We start from the raw sequence: 22587 nt of genomic DNA on the forward strand, positions 1-22587 counted from the left end.
AGAAACCAGGCTGCTGTGAGATGGAACCGAGGGCCTTGAGAAATCGAATACCATCTCAGAATGAAATTGGAAACACAGTGTTTACACACTCATGCATAAAATAAATGAGCTTTGAGGAATCAGCACAGACTACACAATCATCTGTGTTGCCAGAAGGAATAAATTGCCTTGTAAGATATTTTTTCCAGGGGTCTTTGGAGCTATTAAATTAATTTTGGCATATGCTTTACTTTAAACTTTTCTGAAATAGGTTCAACTCTTTTGGAAGAATTAGTTCATCTATTTTAGATGGCTCTTAATTTTTTTTCCTGCTTAAGAGAGAAAAAAACTCAACTAAACTAAACAAACAACGCCCCCCCAAATCATCTAGAATTGGAGCCTGACATATCTTAATTTTTTAATAGTGGAATTTTACCACTTTCATAATTACTATTTATTTAGCGTTTTTAAAACAAAACCAATAAAGTTTCACTTCAGTTTTAACAGGAAGAAATGGGAAGGAATTAAAGACATTTAAAAGAGATGAATAATCTATTTCTTACATATTAATATATAATAGCATTTTTAAAATCCTCATCATGTACACTAAACCCTGTTTTAGGTTCACAAGTGGTTAGAACAACTTTTGATTTCACAAAATGTACTAGTGTGTTAGTTTGACATGATATACCAAAATTCACTGTGTTTTTCTTGTGCTATATAAATGCATGCTTTTAATATAATATGATTTTTAACTTCAGTTACAATTTCAGCTTGCTATTAATTTGGAATAAAGTAATTTTTTGTGTATGTCATAGTAAAATAAACAATATAAGCAAATAAATTTATGCTGCTGATAGAATTGCTTAACATTAAGTCTGCAAATACTACTGTAATTACTGAGCTCATTGCCCATTCATTAGAGGAGATGAAGGACTAGTCCTCATTTATTTTTTGACTTGATGAAGACTGTTTTCCAATATTGTTTATCTTGGAATAATGTTGGGATGCCATATAATTTGAAAGAATGACTATGTCTTTAAAGTGAGAAAGTTTCCTCTTAACTTTGGCCCTTTATGTAAGGAAAAGATAATACTACCTACATTCCATGATCATTTTTTAAAAAAACATGACCACATGACAACATAAAAAAAGGACTGAGCAACTGCTTGGCATTTAGTAAGCACTTCATAAATGTTAATTATCTCTATATCCTTTATTCCTCTTCCACTGGGTAAAGCATGCTTGGGAAGCTTTGTCAGACTCATTCTGTGAGTGATTATAGTTGAGTCAGGGTGAAAGGGCAGACAGAGTTGGGCCTAATATATGAAACCACATGGATGCCTGAGAGAGCTAAGGCCTGGTGAACACAAACAGAACTAATTACAGTGCCCGGAGTGTGAGGCCTTCCCACTTGTTTCAGGAAGACCTGTTTTCTTTTAATGGAATTTCCTAAAAGGATCATGCCTGTGGATAGACCAACCCACTTGTTTTTTTCTGTAATTGGAATGGTATGTGAGCCAGGGTTCTACTTCCTCTCCCTTGTAACATTCATACATGATGGTCTGCCCTCACAGGAATCAGCACCATTTCCTCTGTGGTCACGTACTAGGATATTGCATGTTCTCTTAAGATTCAAATTTCTCCACAAAATTTGTTTTTAGAAAAATAGAACCAAAAAACATGACTGCAGATAAACTGTGAGTGTACAAATTAATATTATGTGGTATCAGATACCAATCTCAAATCACTCGTACAACTCTTTTAATAAGCTATTTTAATTCAACCAAGTTGGAAGGTACTTATTGTTCTTTAATAAGTGAAATATATCATCCAGTTTTTCATGTCAGACTTTTTAATGATGTCATTTCTCTAGCTTAAGTAAATTAGTAAGATTTTTCTGATATTTGGAGAAAAAGCCCTCTGAAAACCTTGCTTTATGGTTATATGAGTAGATAAATCTTACAGAAGTTGAGCAATGATTCAGTTAAAATAGAAACAACAAGGGCTCTTTGGGTCTTTGAAGATTATGAATGAAATACCAAGGATGTAGTATTTTTAACTTTTAATTACATCTGAGTTCCGACTGTACTCATTATTGTCCATTCTGGAGTATCAGTATATAAAATCTCACAAATAAAAGTGACGATATTGGGCTGGGAGTGGAGGTAGTAGTTTGCCTAGAATCCCCAGTACCACCACCACCAAAAACAAAAAGGAAATATTTGCAGTTACTTTTTCCTGAAATTGTGCTAAAACATGAAAAGGCAATACTTTAAAATAAGTATTTATATCTATATTACCAACTTAGCAGTCATCATTGTGTTTTCTCACGAAATCTATTACGTAGAATTTTCATCCTAATAAAGAATGCACTCCCCATCAGAGTAAAATCTTTTCAATAAATAAATATGTACCATGAAATTATTCTGTCCTCTAAATGGTTAGTAAAATCATTAAGTATGCCTGTATTTTCCATAAAGAGCTAATAGTCACCAAAGTATACTGTCACTTGATCTCCTTTTCAAGGACCTACTTTTTCTGGTCACTTTTGTCTAGGAAACATCACTTTTAACCTGTTTTATTTGAAATTACATTGCATAAATGAGGAATAGTGAATAAAGCCTTGGAGTAAAAATTAACCTGTTAGAAGAAATATGCTTGAAAGCTGATCTTTTCATGCCTCTACAAAAATGTCTCTGAATAAAATTGTTATGATATACCATTTAATATTTTTGATTGATAAACTAAAAAGTATCATTCTCAGATGTGGCATATTGGTCTCAACACTTATTTAAGAATTAAATGGTGAGAGGAGAAATAAACATAAGTCTTATATTTACTTAAGATAGGCCTACTTTTTAAATTAAAATTGATCAAAACATAAAGATGAGAGAATTGCTTGGGAAATTCTTTAAAGTGAAGCCAGCTCCTTTTCCCTCTTGTTTTTAACATTTTTCTCTCTCTTGTCTCACCATCAGTTTAATGAATACAGAGCCTGTCTATACCAATTTCCTCTTCCAGAGTCACTACATTCAGAGCTCAGTGGGCCTCAATAGGGATTTACTGCTGACTGGGTAATCTGGGTTCCTGTGTGCACTGACATCAAGCAAGAGATTTACCCAGAGAAGTGGATACCATGACAATGCGTGTAACCATGGTGTGACTGGCCTCCCTGACATGGCTCTCAAAAGCTTTCCCTCTGTGAAAACAGAAGCCTGTTTGCAAATTAATTAGTTTCTGGCGGCAGCTTGATTGTTGACCCAGAGTTTGTAGAGTGGAAAAACAATCAGATTAGTGTGCTCAGGGTAAAAGACCACTGTGCACTTGCGTGTGGCTTGCTCAACTATTGAAGCTATGAATGAAGTGAAACAAATTCTATTCTGAGAAGCCTAGGCAGAGGTTAAGTATGATGAGCCTGGAGATCCCCAACAGCAGGGGCTGGGGAATTAAAGGATTTTAGCCAGATAAAGCTGAATGACGGGAAGCAATGCCATTGAATTTTAATGACATGGATAGTTTTGACCCAAAGGGAGGAAAAAATGCCACTTGTTATGTTTTAATCATTCTGAGTGTAAGGGATAGGTTTGCAATATTCAATTAAATATTCAAGGTAGGCTTGACATAAATGCTTCTAAAATGGAAAATTTCATAAACTTTCAAAATGGAAGGTATTAATTATAATCTCCCAAAAGGTAACTTGATGATATTGAAATGAAAAAGTTATAAAGTAACCTGTTTTTTCATGTTGATAAAATGTTTTTATATTTACCTCACTAATGTATAAGGTATAAACTTCAGATGTCCCATAAAATTAATCCTGAGTCAAAGAGAAATGTTGACTCATGAGAAAAAATATTCTGCCATTTATTTTTACACAATTTATTTAATACAATTATACCTAAAAAAATTTTGTCTTCAACTTTAGGACAAAGAATTGTAGATGGCAGTATTTGATGATTTAAATAGATTTTAATTCAAAAGTTATTGATTATGCTTAATTTTGTAAGATTACATAGTACTTCAAGCCATATACACTTGTCCTTTTTAGATGCAACTAAATAGATGTGTCTTCCTTTCTGGATACAACTGATAGATGTTTCTCTAAATACTGCACTAATGGCTATCACAATATTTTCCATTCAAAAATCATTATGTCTCCATTTCAAAGTAAATTGAATCCAGATTTCATTGCTTATCAAGTCCTTTATCATCTAATTCTTAGTGACCTCTCCAATATTAAACACTACCATAAGCGATTCAAGTAGAGTCAGTGGTCCTCAAATGTGTTATCTTTTATTTAACCTTACTATTTTCCCAATGGATTTTGAGTATTCCCCTCTTCAAATCCTGAGAATAGAAGCTTGTTTGTATGGCCTAACACCCTGCTTCATGCTACAGGATGTTTGAAATAAGAAACTCTTTTATGACTCTGCTTCATAGGCCCAGAAGTTAAACTGCTTCAATGTGTATACCAGGTCCACCATCAATTTCTTATGTGACTTAGGAAGTCATTTACTTCATTTGTATTCACCGTGTATTTATGTTTGTGTAAAAAGGTTAATACCAATGGCTCATATGGTTTTTCTGGGGATGCATAAGACAGACTACGTAGAGTAATTAGAACAGTGTCTGACATTGTGGGAAATACTGAAGGTGTTACAACAATGTTGGTGCTGTCCTATGTAGACTACCTGCATGATAGTACATAATGCACATTTGGAAAATTAATGCAATGAACCAATCTCAATCATGCTTCCTTTTTTTAATCTGCTCTCAAACTATTTTGTTTTCTTTGTTTTATTCAATTGATAACTACTGCTATATGAGATCTGTAGTACCTGAGGAAGATATAAAATATTTATCTTTAGTATTAAAATAATACATAAAATATTGCTTATCTTATTGTGTTTAACAAAATTAGTGGAAGAAACAATGACATGATGAACAGTAATTAAGGCTAAAATTCAAGTAAATGTGTTTCTGTGTTAATTTAGCTCCAGTAAGTATAATACTTACCATTTAAGTAAAGAAACCATTAGGTTAATACTTGTTAAAAATTTTTTTGATATAATGGTTAGGAAGAAATTGTGATTATGATTCCAGAAAAATCATCTCTTCTGCCATAATTCAATTTAAACTTTTTTTCATGAGGAGACAACTGTAACCCATGGGATGGTGGTCCACTGTGTAGAGTTTCTGGAGCCCTACTGTGTGGGTGGGCAAGTGTAGGCAGTTGGCATAAGCTCTCTGTGCTCAAGCTCTCCTTTTCCCCAAACAGAAATAAAAGTAGTTTCTTCCTCATTTTGTTGTTAGAAGCATCATGATGAGTGAATACATGTAATGCATTTGGAAAAGTGACTACTATTAACAAAAAATAAATTATAACCTCAAGTTGATATTAGCTGGTTTCATATTATGTGAGAATTTCAGATTAGGACAATAAAAACACTTAAATATATGAGTCACTTAAAATGTAGTAAACTGCACAATCTCACAATGGAGCAGCCACATATTTCTAGGAAAGCAATGAAAGTGGCTTGAGGAAAACAACAGCAGATGAAGTGATAGTGACCCATGCCCTATCCCTGGACTCTGGCTGTGTGTACAGGATTTCTTGCTTAATGGTGTCTGCTCATTTTGATGAAAACAGATCTACTACTCTTTTACCTTCCTATAAAGAAAAAGAATTTATCTAAGGTTAGTGACATCTTTACAGCTAAATTATATATGATAAAAAAAGAACATTGAAAAGGTTCTTAACTTCACATACCAACTAGTTACAAATTGTAAAATACAACCCAGGAAAAGAGTCTTGAAATTGCTTTTTCAACAATGTTAGTAAGACAGATTAAAGTATATATAGATGCACTTAAAAGGAAAGTATTCAAGGTAAGGATGTTTTGGTCACTTTAAGAAACTAGACAAGAGAAAATCAAAACCCCTTTACTCTGACCCTGCCTCCTACCCCTGGCTCTCAGCAATGTATCTATTTCCCATAGTATTTGAATCATACATACACTTTGCATCTTAGACTGTATACTATTACACATGATATCATGATTATTTAAAAATGTATTAGTTTCAAAATAAATATATTATTTTAAACTGAATTATTTATTGATAGTAATTTTGTAAATAAAATAATGCAATTTAAAAAAACTATAAGTATAGTTTGTTTTATTTTACTTGATGATTTGCTAAATTATAACTATTTTGGATTTAATGTAGGTTGATTGCATAAGGGACCCATCAAAATGTGTCTCTTCAATATGCTTATAAATGTGTCTAAATTCATATGAATCCAAATAATCTCTTTGCTCATTTAAAAATGAGGAAAAGATGTCAGAGCTTCAATACCAAAGAGCTATTCTATCTGTACATTTATAAAATTCTAATAAGAATGTGTACAGGAAATTGGTGACAGTAGACTTGGTTTTCCCTTGGGATCCACACAGCCTTTTCAGCTTACCACACAATAGGATTTAAATTACACAGTCCTGTTTTAGTCTTACATTATAAAATGTTATATTTATACTTCAGTGAACTTTAATCTCATTGATCCTAAACATTAAGTAACATCAAGGCTTATATCCACTTAATAACTGTTCTTTAATTGCTTAATACTCATAGAACCAGTATTTATTTGTCAAATGTTTTCAAAATGCATTTATGAATGGAAACAAATGCTATAGAAGGAACAAAATCTTATACATCAAAAAATGAACTCAATATAAATTGAAAGACATGGATTATCACAATGAGAATTACCTTACTCATTTTGAATGAATTAAAGGAAAATTTAGTCATAAAAACAATTCAAATAATAGAATATTTTACAGGCCTAAGATGGATCAAAAGTCACTTAACATCTTTGATCAATTAATTAAGTGCTCACAGTAACCATATCAAATATTTTGACTGAAGAGAAACTATTAAAGTAGTGGGATAGTTCTGAGTGCCATAAGAAGGCATCAATAATTGACAATCCTGAAGTGTTATTTCTCCTTATTTCCTTTTAAAATCACAAGAAAGAAATCTCACTTTCTTCACAAATGATATCAAGGTAAATAGAGGCAACTTTGATCAAAACTCAGTGCCCATATAATAACATTATAATCGAACTACATTTGAGAAAACTTGACATATCATGTGTTGATGACTCACAGAGTCTGAAGTAATTTTACATTCTTTTTCCCTTAACTGAGTCTGCTTTATTTCATTCCTAATTCCTGAATGAGAGTAACAGGCAGAAGGCAAATTGAAAGATTATCTGGAGCTGGGACCATGGCAAAAGGAAATAGAAATATATAGTGTTGGACAGTCAGCATGTCCACCCTTGGATGCTGCCTGGCACAGATGTCATTTGGTGGTGACACAGAAGAGGAAGCACCAGAGAGTAAAGTTGCCATGTCACATTTGCAAAATCTCCATCAAGGTTATCATTTGTGAGTCAACTTTGTCATTTTGCCTTGGTGAATGTGCTGCAACTCCATTTATCTATACTGGTTGTAAGCTACTTATGAATTCACAAGTCATTTGTTCTTGAAAATGATCATATTTTACAAGCAAAAGACGCTACTAGTGCACCATTAAAGAACATTCTGATAGTAAGAGCAAAAGAAAACTTCCTCTAACTCGTTAGTGTAACTGAAGAAACTGAGTAAGTCATCATCATTCTGATTGAAGGATATGGAACTATTAAAAATTCTCTAGAATGGAAAACATAAGGAATCATAAAGAGGAAAAAATAGTTTTTAAGAAATAGGTAATCCAGCTATTTGGAAGGAATCTGCAAAGAAATGAAGGGAGGGAGGGAGAAGAGGAAAAAATAATAGAATAATTTCTAATGCATAATGGTAACATCCTGATTAGATTTTTTGCCGCCATCACTCAACTATAATAAACAACATACCTTGACATAGTAAAATTTATAACATCACAATTTGACATAAATATTCACAAACTACACCATAAAGTCTTCTCTTTAAAGGTTTAACCCTGAAATTTGTAATATAAGTTAGATGTGATGCATATTTAAGAATTTTTTCACAGATTTAGAGCATTTCTAAATGTTATTGGAACAAATAATAATTGCTGAGAATACTCAGATTGTCATTTTATATCTGACCATATGGATGGCATTAATAACAATTAAGATGGTATGTAATATGATATTATAGAGGTAAAATAGCTACATTACTAATGGAAGTTAAAAGTAGATTTTTTGACAAGATTAAACAACCCATTTCAATTGCTGTTATCCATTTGCTTAATTCTTTTTTCTGCTTTATTTTTAATGGATATTTTCAATTTTCCCCAAGTCTAGTCTCTTTTCCTCTCAACCAGTGTTTCTCTTTATCTGTATGTAATTGAGGTTTATCACGCAACACAATTATGTATATAAACTGTTATTCTCCCTTCCTCTCTCTGTTGCTCTAAGTCCTTCCAGCATCACTGATAATAAGCCACGTTTGCTAGCTACCATCATCTTATCCCAGGCAACTTCTATTTTCTATAAGCAATGAGCACTCACTAGTTAACAAGACTGTTGTAAGGAGCAGAGCTGAACAGAGAGATCTCAGGCCTCCAAGATAATACTTAGAGAACTTTTTATGAAATGGAAAACCCTGGAAACCTTAGCACATCTATGAGATCATATGCTCATATTTCCAAGATGTCTTTATATCTCAAAACATTATTTAACTCATAAAGTAAGGGAGCAGTTGCTATCCATCTCCCTTTTAATGAAATACTAATTTTTTGTTCCATTTGATTTTCAGGCTTTCATACTAAACACAAACTGTAAATTTTATAGTTTGTGTAAATAATAGCAAGATATAGCAATTATGAGACAAGCTATCTTTTGTCTAAATAAATGCAGTTCTTTCTTAGTGAATATACATAGAAGAGAGTTCAGAAAGACAAGAAAATGGAAACATTCTTCCTGTTTAAATTTTGAGGATGGAAGGTTGGAATCAGAAAAACTATGTTATTTGGAGATATTATGATTATAGTTTTTAAAAAATTGTGTTATTTCAGTGACATACATTTATAACTATTTATAACTATAAGAAAATTCTAAAGGAAAATCAGCAAAAATAACAAAATGAAAAGGAGTTTGGTGGTTAGAAAGAAATAGTCAAGGAATTGGGAGAATTAGAAACAACATTATTTTCTCTTCAGTAAAAGTTTGATAATTGATGACTTGGACCATTATAAATAGTCTGAGCTTTAAAATTCACACACAATAACAAATTAATTATTAGCAACGTTCTTGGCTCTTCATGCAAAGATTTTTCTAGGTGTATAAGGGTTTTATTTTGTTGTAAGATTTTAAGTTTTAGTTTGATTATTTAAAGCAATGACAGAATAGAAACTTAAAAACCTATTCTAAACAAATTGCTTAAAGTAACTTTTCCCATCTTACTAGACTAAGCACAATTATTTGCTATGAAATTTTTACATTCCAATAATTATTTTGTCTTTACTTTCTTTCATTAAAAAAACAAAAAATGTAGTCATTTATCAGTTTCTCTGTGGTTTTGTCATACAAATTTATAAATTGCATTTGTTGTTACAGTTTTAACTGCTTTTTCATTTACATATAATATTTAATCTGCATTTTTCATGATCTCAAAATGTTGAAGAATATTATTTCAAAATTTACTTTTCTTTGGAATAAATGTATATGTTGCATTTCTTGTCATATAGTCTAAGAAATATATTCTACTTAATATATAATTATATAAAACTCAGTAGAGTATTGCTCAAAGATAAATAGTTCTAGATATTTTCTAATACTTATTTCATGAACAAATACAGAAACAGTAGATTCACTAGAATGTAAACCAAACTTAAATTTAATCTATGTTATAGGTATTAGATACTGTTTCTTAGTGCTATTAAAGCAGAATGAGAGAAACTAGTTTCTATTCAAATCAAGTTGGAAGTATTAATTTGGTTTACAAAGTACATTCATTAGTGAAGATCAGGTATCTATGAAAACAATTCTATATTAGCACTGAAGAAAGGGGGGGAGAAGAAGAAAAAGGGAAAGGAAGAGGAGAAAAAGAGGAGAATGAGGAGGAAGAGGAGCAGGAGGAGAGGAAGAAGGAGGAAATAGGGTTGATATAGGGTTTGCCCTGAACAAAGACCATAAACTGATTATAGATATCAGCAGCAATTGTGAATTACCTCCACCAAATTGAAGGCATATTACAGTTAGTGCTATAGCATTGCTTATTCAAAAACTGTAATATTTAGTGAAATTATTTGAAAAAAATTGCATCACTACATAAATAATTGAAAGATGAACAGAAATCTTATACTAGCAGTATAATATTTTGTCATCTTCAAGGTGCTTCCTATATGATCTCTTCATCCTTTCCAAACTCTGTGAAATGGGAAACTGCAAGTACTAATATTTAGGACTAGTAGCATCCAGTGATGGAGTGAAAACTAAGATAAACCCATATCCACTGAATTATTTTTCTAGCATATTCATTCTATTTAAAATTTTTAAAAATTGCTTATTTCTGTTAGTTACAAATATCATTCATGTAAGAAACATTTATCAAGTTGTACATAGATTATTGAAAGATAAAGTAAAGGAACATAGGTATTAAACAGCAAAGATCTGCTGAATTCAAAGGATTTTATCCTACAGTGGTTCACAAAACAAAGAATTATGTTATTTATACATAGCTTAAATCACTGAAAACTGATCTTGAATAAACTCTTACTACAAAATGTGAGACCCTTGAACTAATTAGCAACTTGCCTTCCCTTGGGAGTTTGCTCAAAATGCAGAAATTCAGGAACCATTCAGATCTACTAAGTCAGAATCTGTACTGTATTAAGATTCTATATTAAAATTTGAGAAGGTCTAAACTACCAAGCTACATGACATCTTATTTTTATTAAAGAAGAGACATAGAGATACAATGGCTTTTATGCCATTGTGCCTCAGTAAATGATTTTATGTCTGAATTTTTAGCACCCAAAAATGTGTGTGTGTGTGTGTGTGTGTGTGTGTGTGTGTGAGAGAGAGAGAGAGAGAGAGAGAGAGAAAGAGAGAGAGAGAGAGAGAGAGAGAGAGAGAAGTCATTACTTAGATTCAGTTTGCTCATTCTAGGATCTAATTGAAACTCTGCATTCTAATATTGGTCTCCAAATTATTAACTTCTATTCATTTAAAATGGGAATATAAATATAGAAGTGTATCCTTTGAACAGGGAAGATGGATTTTCAAGCAACAGTAAATAAAGTTAGACTAGGACTAATATTTTATTTTAAATGATAAATTGGGTGATATAATAGTGACATAGTATATAAAATGTGTATATTTGTCAGAAATTTCCATTTAAATATCTTATTTTCCAAACTCTCTGTAAAGAAAAATGAGGTACATTTTTAGTGCAAAAGAAAACAGAATAAACTTCAAATATCAAATCACAAGTTATACATCTTATGTTGCAACATTAAATTTTATGTTGCATTCTTAAAATTTCAAATTATAGGTATGTGGTATGATTACACACACACACCCATTATTCCAATATTAAACACTCTCTAAATTTTGTAATTATAACAACTTTCTAGTTTAAACAGACAAGAACCTTACAAAAACAAAATTATAATAATACTTTAATTCAATATTAAAATTAGGAAAGTACAAAAAAAGAGTGCAACTTGATGTGAAATTTGAATTATTATCTCTTGCAGATTAAACAGGGTGTGCAATAAGAATTGTTTTCAACAAAATCAAATTACTTTGAAAATTATGCTATAAATTGTCTCCTTTTCTTGCTTGAATTTCCTTCCCCATATAATTAGACATCGTCAAGAATCAAAACTATTATTGTCTCTTAAGAACAAAAGCCATAGAAACTGCTAATTATATCGCAGTTAAACATGTTTTTCTTCTTTGAAGAGATTCTGAATTTTCTGTATTTTTGAGAACATTTTCTGGCCAGAGAATGATAGAACTACTGAACATGTCTCTAGTGTTGTAATCAGGATAATTAAGTTCATCTATAATAATACTAATGTTATTAAAATGTTGCCAAGGTCTGTGCCCAATAAAAATTGACCTAAATCTTTCCTGGTCCCTAAACCCAATATTTTATTTTGGGAATCAGGCCACATTCTTATAGTACCACCTCCCCTGCTCGTGTCACACTACTGAGCTGGAACTATTAATATACCCGAGGAAATGAACAGACATCAAAAATAAACATTCTCCATTCCTCATAAGATCCACTTTACATTTTCACAGAGTAAAGTATTTTTGTGATTGTGTATTCAGGAAATTTTTTAGCAATGAAGTTTTATGATTATATGATTATTTTTTTTCTGAATAAAACTGCTACTGGAATTCACAAATACTAGTTTTGTTCCCTATAGATTCTGAGTTTTTAAAAAAGGCAGAAATTAGGAATACACTTATATTTTCAAAGAATTTAATAAAAAATAATTTAATTTAAAAATTTAATAAAAAAAGAAAGTGTTTCAAAATTGTTTTGCTTTTGTGTTGCTTAGTGGTTTTGCATCCCAATTTTACTCTGTTAATAAACTTAATTTTGAAATATATATAAAATATGTAAGCAAGAAAATTGTACACTACCTTTAGGAAATGTTTTAGAGCATAGGAAAAGATAGAAAAGATTTTTAAGTTATTCAAGTTATATGGTGCTATAATATAACAATAACAGTATTGAACAAAAAGAGAAACTAGAAATGAATATATAAATATTCAAATTCTAAATAATATTATGAAACCAATTCCAATATTACAAGGGTGATTCTGTAATAGGAACTCTATTAAATCAATTCATTATCTTAATATTTAAAACATAAAATACATGCTTTCAATGTTAAAAAATAAGATAAAATTGAATGTTTTCTTCTGACCAATTTAAATCATGTTAGCTGGTAGTAGAACAAAATATTCTCAACATGATAAAGAAATAATTCAATCCCAAATAAAAGTATTAATGCAAATAAGGACATTATCAATTCAAGTAATATGCTATTACATTTATTTTAGAGAGACATAAATTTACATGAGATGCATCTTAAACTTATCCAGTTATTATTTAAGTATTGTCAATGAGTGAGATATGACTGGACTTGAGAAAGTTGAAAAGAAGTACACATATGTTTTCTTCCTTCTCAAAGAGATTTAAATCATGCCTGTACTGTATCTATTTGGAGTGTTGATTTTTTTTTCTTTTTTTGAGCTCTTTGATTAAGCACTGAAACTTTTAAAAAATAAATCACACACACTTAAATGCATTTTTTTCATCTCATTTAATAAAGCAGAGTAAGCACACTGTCTAAAAATTTGATGAACTTTCTGGCAAAGGAAAGAAAAACGTGCTCTAATTTAAAATGAGGTAGCTTAGGAAATGCCTTGTTTCTTGAAACTCTACCAATTTTCCCTTTTAGGAGAAGGTTTCAGTGTGAGGTCATTGATTAATTAAAATTATATAAATTATTTGTTACCCAGGGCAACAGTTTTTCTAAATAAAAGGTACTATTTTCTTCAAATATAGTAAAGGAAAGCTTACTGACTTGGTTTTCTTCATTTAAAAGTTATTTCTAATTATATTTTATGAAAAATATTGTAATTATTTTATAAACATGGACTCCATTGACAGCATGATTTTGTTTGCTAAGAACAGTTCCTTTAATTCCTCTACCATATAACTTCCCTTCAGGTTGACAATGACCATAGTGACAAAACATAGAAGTATGAGCACCTTTCCTCCAAACACTTTCCATTCTATAGAAATTCTTTGGAAAAAGCAATTGGCTTAAGTCTTTGATGTCTTTATATGAAATCAAAATCAATATCAAAAGAGAATAATGTGCATGTGTGTGTATAAAACCATTGCAAGATAATTAATGAAATATTCTTCCTAGAGATTATTTACTGCATGAAATTCTATCTGATCTTCTCAAATGACAACAATAACCTTTTTTAATCACACACCACTTTATACTTAGCACACTCACAAGCATAATAATATAAATAATGGAAGGACAGTTGAAAATTATGACTGAGTATATTCACAATATGAGTTTATTTACTGAAGATCTTTATACAAGGAAACATCTATAATTATGGCAGTTTCCTGCAGTTAAGATAGAATAAATAACAAAAATTATACAAATGTGTACAAACATTATAGTTTAGGTAAATGAATTAAATCTAAGGACATCAAAATATTTCTAACCCACAGTTAGCATTACAAGACACAGACTTCTAAATCTTTATACAGAGTGTAGTTGTAAATAACAAGATACCATATACCTCTCCCACAATTTGCAATGGAAAAAGTCACTCTAAAATATGGAGAATAAGATGCATACTTAAATCATTTCCATTTTTAAATATAAAAGTGTTGCTTGTTTTATAGCCAGCCAGTCTCCTACAAACCTATCTCGTGCTCAGCACTATGTACCTGAAATTTGACTTATTCACCATGATAGAAAAATCACCTTAAAGTGATAATATAATAGACACAAATTAATCAATGAAACAGACAATAAAACCAAAACATAACAGACGTTAGTTTTAAAAAAAAAAAAACTTTATTACTAATTTTTTTCCAAAGCAATTCTATCACCTATGGACAATTTCATTATGGAAATGTTCCTTTTTGAGGGCTGTATTGTCAGCTCAGAGGTAGAACACATTCTTATCATACACAAAAACCAGTACCAAACGACAACAATAAAAGTTCCTGTTAAATAGAAGATATTAAAGGCCATAATATGTAAGTAGAAAGAACATTTTTTTGCTATCTAGACATAGAAAACAAATTACACATGTAGATTTTACATACCAAATTCGCATTTCTGAAAATCTCTACTAATGATTGGAGTTCAGCCTAGTTTATATTGTTTAAATTTGTTAATTTTGCTGTAGTTTAAGACTGAACATAAATATAAGTATTGGTAAAAGAAAGCAAATTACATCATTCACCACTAATAATAATTATTATATTTTCATATTTCATTTTCTTATTTTTACCTTAATCCACATATGGTCTTGAGTTCACCTTTTCTGCAAACTAAAAAGAAAATATGTTACTTTTTGTCATACATAGGAATTCTTTTTCTAATACTTTGAAATGAAATTTTTCAAATAAAGGAAAGATAAAATGATTTTACAGGGATACAGGTTTGTCCTTCACCTAAACTCTACAAATTAATAACTTATAATGTATCACATATCTGTCCATCCGTCTATCCATCCACTCCTCTCTCCATTTACCAATCATTTTTATGAAATCAAAGTACTTTGAAACATTAGTACATCTTTTTCATAATGATTAACAATAGTATGTCTTCAATTATTTTTATGTATTTTTTCTGAGTTAAAATTTACATATAATGAGGTGCCCAAACCTTAAGTATACTATACGAGGAGTTTTGACAAATGATATGCTTCTCTAATACAAACCCATATCAAAGAATGATTCACTCAAGAAAATTCATGTGTGCTTCTTATCAGTGGATCCCTGCACCCTGACTCCTAGATGAACCAAGTGTGCTGTTTTTTCCACAATAGGTTCATTTTGCCTACTCTAGAAGTGCATGTAAATGTAAGTATATAATATGTACTCTTGTTCTAATGCTATTGAAATTCATTTACATCATCACATGTATTAACAGTTCTTTTTATATTGCCAAGTAGTGATCAGTTGTATAGAAATACCACAGTGTGTTCCCTGTTCATCCATCGAGAGTAACCTGTTTAATAACCTTGCTAAAACATCTTGTCCAAGTTTTGTTGTGGACATAGCATTTCATATTTCTTGATTAAACAGCTAACAATGGAATAAGTGGATCACAGGTCAGATATATATTTGTTTTATAAAATATCTCTAGGTAATAGTATATCCCCCGTAAAGAAATGTATGAAGAAAGATATTGAATACTGGATTGACATTAAAATTTTTGAAAATTGATGAAGTCCCTCTTGGTATCAATATGGAAGAATGTGGGAAGATAAGACTGAGGAGAAAAACATAGTCAAAAGTTATTGAAAAAGTGGAAAAATTTAAGTATTTAAATGAGGACATTAAGGATAAGGCAGATATGAAAGATGTTTAAGAGGGAAATGGAAATTAAGCTTGATGATTGATAAGATGTCAATGACAAGAAAATTCAAGACTAATCCCAGGCTTCTGAGCTCCAATACATTTGGCGGCATTGAGCAAGATGAGTTATCCAAGAGAAGTAGATGGGAAGAAGATGGAGATAGTGAATCATTTTTTAACAAGGAAACATGCAATCTACATCATGAACATGGTTAAAAGTCAGTCAGAATTTTTGATTAATCATAAAATAGCTTAGAAATTATGGATTAGAATTAAAATAACCAAAAGTGTCTATGGCAAAGAGAATGAAGCAACAATTCTATCATTACATAGTATTTTTTCAAATGAGTATTTTATTTTTCAACTTTCTTATATTCTTTTATTTAATCCCAAAATTATTTTATTACTTCATAGTGGTCATACATACCCATACAATATTGCTTATACACAGTGTAATTAAAAAGAATTTAGTGCAAGAATAATGATTGGTGAATAGACTTAATAAACTAATTTGTTGATTAGAGAGTGTGAAGAAACACCTATTAATATTATAGCACACTTAGTTTTGCCTCACTAACAGCTATTCAAGCCTCAGCATTGAGAGTAAAACTTAATCTTTTGATTTTTGTAATCTTGGTGTCATTGTCTAAGCACAGAGAACAATGTTGCTGCTGCTCTTCCTTGTTTGAGTCTTTTTTATATTCTCTTCCATTATGGTCACCTAAGGTCAGTCTTCCACTTCTGTTTTCAAAAAGGATGCTTGCATTTGTTGACTTCACTGATACTCTTCAAAAAACATTTCTGGTAAAAAGCGCATGATTGAATAATGAAAAAGAAGTAACTGTAAGTCAAGAATGGTTCATATTTCATAATAACATGTCATTTTAAGTCCATTTGTGTGAACTCTGTGACGTCATCTGATCAAACATCTCCACGTACTCACTTTAGAAATGAGACCTTGTGATAAAGATACCAAATGACTCTTACCGGGTCCCACAGTTAATAAGTGATGGAGCTAGGTGGATACTCTGACAGTTCCTCTGTGGCCATGAGGTTACACTATTATCTCAGTGAAGGCACTTCACAAATTGCAAATCAATTGTACAAAATAGTGTCCCTGTAATTCAAGTTAGCAAGTATCTTTAAATATCCTAAATGCTAGAGAAGATTCAAAAAGGAATGGTAAACTCTTCCTAAAAAACTTAAGAAGCATAGATGTGAATCATTGTAAAGGATAATTTAGGGCAGTCATGCAGGTGTGACTCAATTGAAGTGAAATATTATTGAAATATAGAAGAATTTTTATCTAAAGAATTTAAAGAAAGTATTTTGGAAAGATTTTTGATAAGGATCTTGTTAGAGGGATTTACATAAATATTTTAAGAATGAAATTTTAGGGAATTCAGAGTAATGAGACACAAGGGTTCAGGGACAAGTTCAAAGGATATAAGCCCTAGAATTATATATAGAGTCCAGAAAACAGAGATCTTGAATACCTCATGAAGGAGTTTGAATCGAATTGTCCAGTCAATGGAAAACCATCAAATAGCTAAGTCTGTATTAGAAATACACACTGACAACATTGTAAAGTGTGGATGGGGAAGAAGAACAACTTGAAGCTGTGATCTTGAAGAGGACAGATCAATACTTAAGGAGAGAGAAGAAGAGCTTGTAAATAAGACAACAGAATTAAGGGAAAAATAAATCGTAAAGTATATCAAGAAAGAATTGGTAGGATTGCCATCAATTCCCAGATAAGGGGGATGAAACTGGAACGATGAAAATGGAAAACTGTTTTCTGTCAGTGACAGGGTTGATCAGAGAACTAAGGTGATTAATTTGATTTGACATAGAGAGTTGAAGGCATTACACTGCACAGTGATGTTTGTGATAACTTCATATGTTTATGCTTATAAGTCCAATATCCCAAAGGCTTTCACTTCCTCTTCAGTAATTTGCCTTCAGTTGAGGAATGCTGTGGACATTTGCTTTGGATATGACCATTTAATTCAAATAACCTTATTTTACTTGGGTAGAAAGCAGTAAACTTTTCCACTATTTTTTTTATTAATGTCAAGAACAAATCTCTTCATTAACCTCATAAACCAAGTAAGCAAATAATGTGTAAGTATGTGCAACTTAGAGACACTGTAAAACAGGTTTGCAGACCCTTGTCGCAACTCAATCTAGTAGCAAGAACTCAACCTTTGCTCTTGTCCTGGCTCTCTCAGTTACTAGTTTGTACTTTGAGCAGTCTCTCCATCTTAATCTCAGGTTTTCTTCCAGACTGAGTGTGGATTAAATAACACATATAAAGTAAAAGGAAGCAGCACAGTAAACAGTAGTTCTTATTTTCATTTACCTTTTGTGTTTATCTTCTATTCTAATCAGTCCTCTTCTCCATCTTGATGCAATTCCTCCTGAACCTTTCTTGGGGTTAAACTGTTCCAAGGACTGTTCGCAGCTTCCCAGCCAGTTAAACAGAAGTTTTTCCAGGCCCGTTCGCTGGCAGCCAGAGGTTTTTCTATTCCACAGCCAAAAATGATATGTCTACTCTGCTTAAGCTGTTGGCTAAGAATGTGAGATGACCTTATACTGCATTCCTTACATTCTTAATGTGCTGGAAGTTCTCATTCATGGTCTATCGATTCTTTGGGGCTTTTGTTTTCCCTTATGTTATGGAAAAGCTGAAAGGGAAGAATCCATCCCTGGGGCTGCCATCCTGGTGCAATGGCCCTCATCTGGTGATGATTTTTCCCTGTTATCAATTTCCCAGACAGTTACCTTGTAAGTATTTTGAAGCCTGAGGCCTTGATATTGGGTTATAAATAGCATTTTGACATTTTCATAATTTACAATTAGTCTTTGTTCTCCTTTATCAGCAGGCATCTGATTCAACATGGTTTCACTAGCTGTAAAAGTTTACATTACCTTTAACTTTTAAACATATATACTTTGTAGGATATTTCACCAAGTTTTATGAACAATGTTATAAAATCATAATACTAGTAATTTTGAAAGCCTATGTTATGTTGAAAATAGATGTAGATTATTTCCTAACTCTTCTAACACTCTCAGAGATATGCACTTTCTGAGAGACAAGGAAACTGAGGTTAGTTGACATTAATTGATTTTTTGACATTATAAATCTAGTGAGTGGGAGAAGACTGGTTTCCACCCATTTCCTCTGACTTCTATCACAGAATAATTTTTACACATGCTCAATGAAGGAAGAGCTTGCCTCTTTATTGTCTTTTCAAGGGTTTTCTAACACCACCTGTCATAATGTCAGTGGGATCACATTTTAAGTGTGAAGAAAATAAGAGTGTGTTTTTTATTTGTGTACTCTCTATATCCTAAAGTTTTCTTTTTACCTTTCGTAGATGGTGTCACCATTGGTTCAGAGAGATTGGTAATTTGTATTGTTTTTCTGCAGTGGAATTAATTTCCTCTTACTCTGCTCTGGAACCTCTAACATGTTTTACAAGAGTGATGCATGAAACCCTCTAGACCTTGTGGCACTTGTGCAAGAGAGATTAAATTCTTAATTCCATTCTCTTTTACAAATGACCTATGTATAATTTATGTCCTAAGAAACCAATGCCTATCCTAACTTAAACTTACAGATATTCCAAAAGCCTTAACTAATCATCCTATAAATTTAATTCATTTTTAGAAAAATAATTCTAATTCTTGTCCTTTAGGAGCTTGTTGGTAGAAGGGATAGGTCCAGTCAAATGCTGTTGCTATAGTAGAGATTCGGATCGATTCTAATGCTGAGAGCAGCAAAATGTGTTCATTATTTAAATATGCTTAAGCTGCCAAGTGAATCATAAAGGCAGCCGCATGTCCTGTGCCAAGGTGTCATTTTCATTAAGTGTGAGATTGCACCTGAAGGACAGTTTAATTTGCAGCTGCTAAAAATATTTCAACAGAGTGGTACTGTTACAAGTGGCAGGTGGTGCCAAACATGAATTTTGCAAGAAATGCCATCTGTGGGATGAGGTGTGGAAGAATGTCAAGGGGGCGGTAAAGGAGATAAAGGGGACGAGAAAAGAATGGTGTATTTACTCAGCGTTTATCGCCATTATCATGACTAAAGATTCCATGCTTCACATGATAGCATTGGACCAAGATTATTAAATGGGATTATTTGTTTAGCTTCCACCATGTGCTCAGGGCATTGCAAAAGTACCAGTGTCTGTAAAGACAAAGTCTCTTCCCCAAAGGCATACCATTTAAGTTATCCAGATGAGAGACTCCTTTCCAACTCTATTTACCTTTCATAGTGTTTACATTGCACTTTTATGCTGGTGAGATTAATGCACTTTGATCTTGTTTAAATGGATCTGGCCACTTTCTTTTGATGTTTAACTTTTAATACACATCATCAACTTCCTGCTTCACATTGCAAGAAATCTTTTCAAATTGTGCGAGCTCACAGATTTTGTTAAACCATTGTCACCTTGGATTTTGCAAACTTCACAGAGAACACTTCCATGTGGAAAGGAGCCTCAGGGTACTGTACCTGTTTACAGTATTAAAAGAACTATTTATTTGGGTATATTACTTTCAATGAACTTGATCATATTAAAATCAAGAATTCATATCTGGTGCCTGGAAATAGGCATTTTCTCCTTTAGTAGTTTATAGAACACAGATTTTAAAAAAATACTAGTGTGTTTGGATTTTTCATTTCTGCTTCCCATTTGAGGGAATAACTGGGCATAGAATAGCTTTCTTTGTGAATGCCATGAACTTTCTTAGCTTTCTATGGAGGATTAATAAAGTAGGTCAATAAATGAATTTTGGTAAACTTTTTCCATGAGGAATTTTTGATGACAAGTTATTGAATTGTTTGTAGTTTCTCGGGACAATGGTAATCTCTGACTTCCAACATATGCGTTGTTTTTAGCTACATAAAATGGAGAGACATGTTTTCTGTTATTTTAATCATATTGATGAAATCTAATTTTGAAAAATTGCAAAGAGAAAATTAATTTACTACATTAATTATATAATGTAAAAGGATAAGATCAAAGAAAAGAAAAGCTTCTAGCTTCAAATGACATTCATAAACTTTCAGAAAACATTTTGAACACTTGCTATTGTGTTGTAACTTTTAGGAATACTTTTAATTTAAAGAAGCAACATCTAAACATTTCTTTAACCAGGACCCTAAATATTTTTTAATCTATGAGGAACTTGACTCATCCAAACAAACTTTAATAAACCATTTTTAAAAGCAAGAAAATGTGATTCCTTCCTTCAAAAACAAACAAACAAAAAACTATGCATTTTACTTCTGGAGATTCATTCATTCATTCACAGAGTCATTCATTTATTTTGGAACTGTATACTGTTTTCGAAACTGTACTTAGAGTGGAAGGAAAAAATAGTGAGATTAGCTTACAAAAAGACAGAAAAAAGAAAACAAGTGATTAAAATACAGTTTAATAGATTCTAATTGTAGTATATGCACAGGTGCTGGTGAATGATATGTGAAAGGTGATAGAACAATATGGTTGGGAGACGGTGAGGCTAGGGGCAGGGAAAACACATTGAATATGTTTTCATATTCAGGAGAGAAAAGATAAGATTATATATTTGGATCGTTGCAGTGGAAAAGATGCAAAATAAGCTTAGGGGAAACCTTTGTTACAGATAGATGCTGAAGGAGAGAGAGGGAGAGGTATAGAATAGGTAGTTGTCATAAGACAAGTATGAAAATGAGGATAATATAAAAGAATTGAATATTATCAAAGAAAAAAGAAGTTTTCTTTCAATACTAGAAATTTTCTGTTTAATAAGTGAACAGAAACTTCTATTCAATATGTGAACAATATTCTGATGAAGATAGTAGGTATGTTCTAGAACGGCAAGCAGATTCACTGAAGAATTAAAGAAGGGAAACTGTAGTCAGTTCCCCTGGTAAGATATGTCGGGGTTAGTTTGTGGGTGACACTCATTGCCCTTAGTTTATTTTCTGTATTGGACTCACTGTGAATAATGAAACTGACAAGCTTTCCCATTTTCCTCTTGTGCTAGAATACGTGGAGCCAAAATAGTGACCCAGCTCAAGTACATGCATTGATCAATGTGATATGTACTTTCAGCCTTATTACAGGCACAGAGTAACATCAATCTTCTTGTCTTCTTTGCTTGCCTCAGCTAATTTATACTACTTTGTCATATCTATGATACCTGAAATTTGTTCTGGAAAATGCATGCTATAAATGCATTTATTTCTATAGGAATGTATAAATGGCTTAGAGAAAATAGATAATACATGTTGAAGACCAGTTAGATTATTCTAAAAATAGTTATGTATAATAGTAAGAACATGAATAATACTGTCAAAAAAAGCTATGAAAATAATAATGGGAAAAAAAGTTTGATAAACTTAGAGTGCAAAATGGACTACAGGAGGAGAACATTTAAGGTAAAATAGCAATTTATTTATAGGCCTTAATCATGGCATTAACCAAAATGA

At 31.7% G+C, this 22587-nt stretch overlaps 1 protein-coding gene and 1 long non-coding RNA gene across 8 annotated transcripts in view; one reads left to right on the forward strand and one right to left on the reverse strand.

Annotated features, from left to right (window-relative positions):
* Positions 1–18658, reverse strand: part of LOC124991772 (uncharacterized) — a 45853-nt gene extending 27195 nt beyond the window's left edge. For both annotated transcript variants that reach the window (XR_007109940.1, XR_007109941.1), the window contains exons 1-2: positions 18457–18658; positions 15023–15062 (exon numbers count right to left, since the gene is read on the reverse strand). This is a non-coding gene — a long non-coding RNA (uncharacterized LOC124991772). The remainder of the gene's footprint in view (positions 1–15022; positions 15063–18456) is intronic.
* The window catches only part of Sema3a (semaphorin 3A), a 459630-nt gene that overhangs the window by 385051 nt on the left and 51992 nt on the right, over positions 1–22587 (forward strand). The window lies entirely within an intron of this gene.

This window comes from Sciurus carolinensis, chromosome 8 (genome assembly GCF_902686445.1).
Source record: "Sciurus carolinensis chromosome 8, mSciCar1.2, whole genome shotgun sequence".
Taxonomy (NCBI): Eukaryota; Metazoa; Chordata; class Mammalia; order Rodentia; family Sciuridae; genus Sciurus; species Sciurus carolinensis.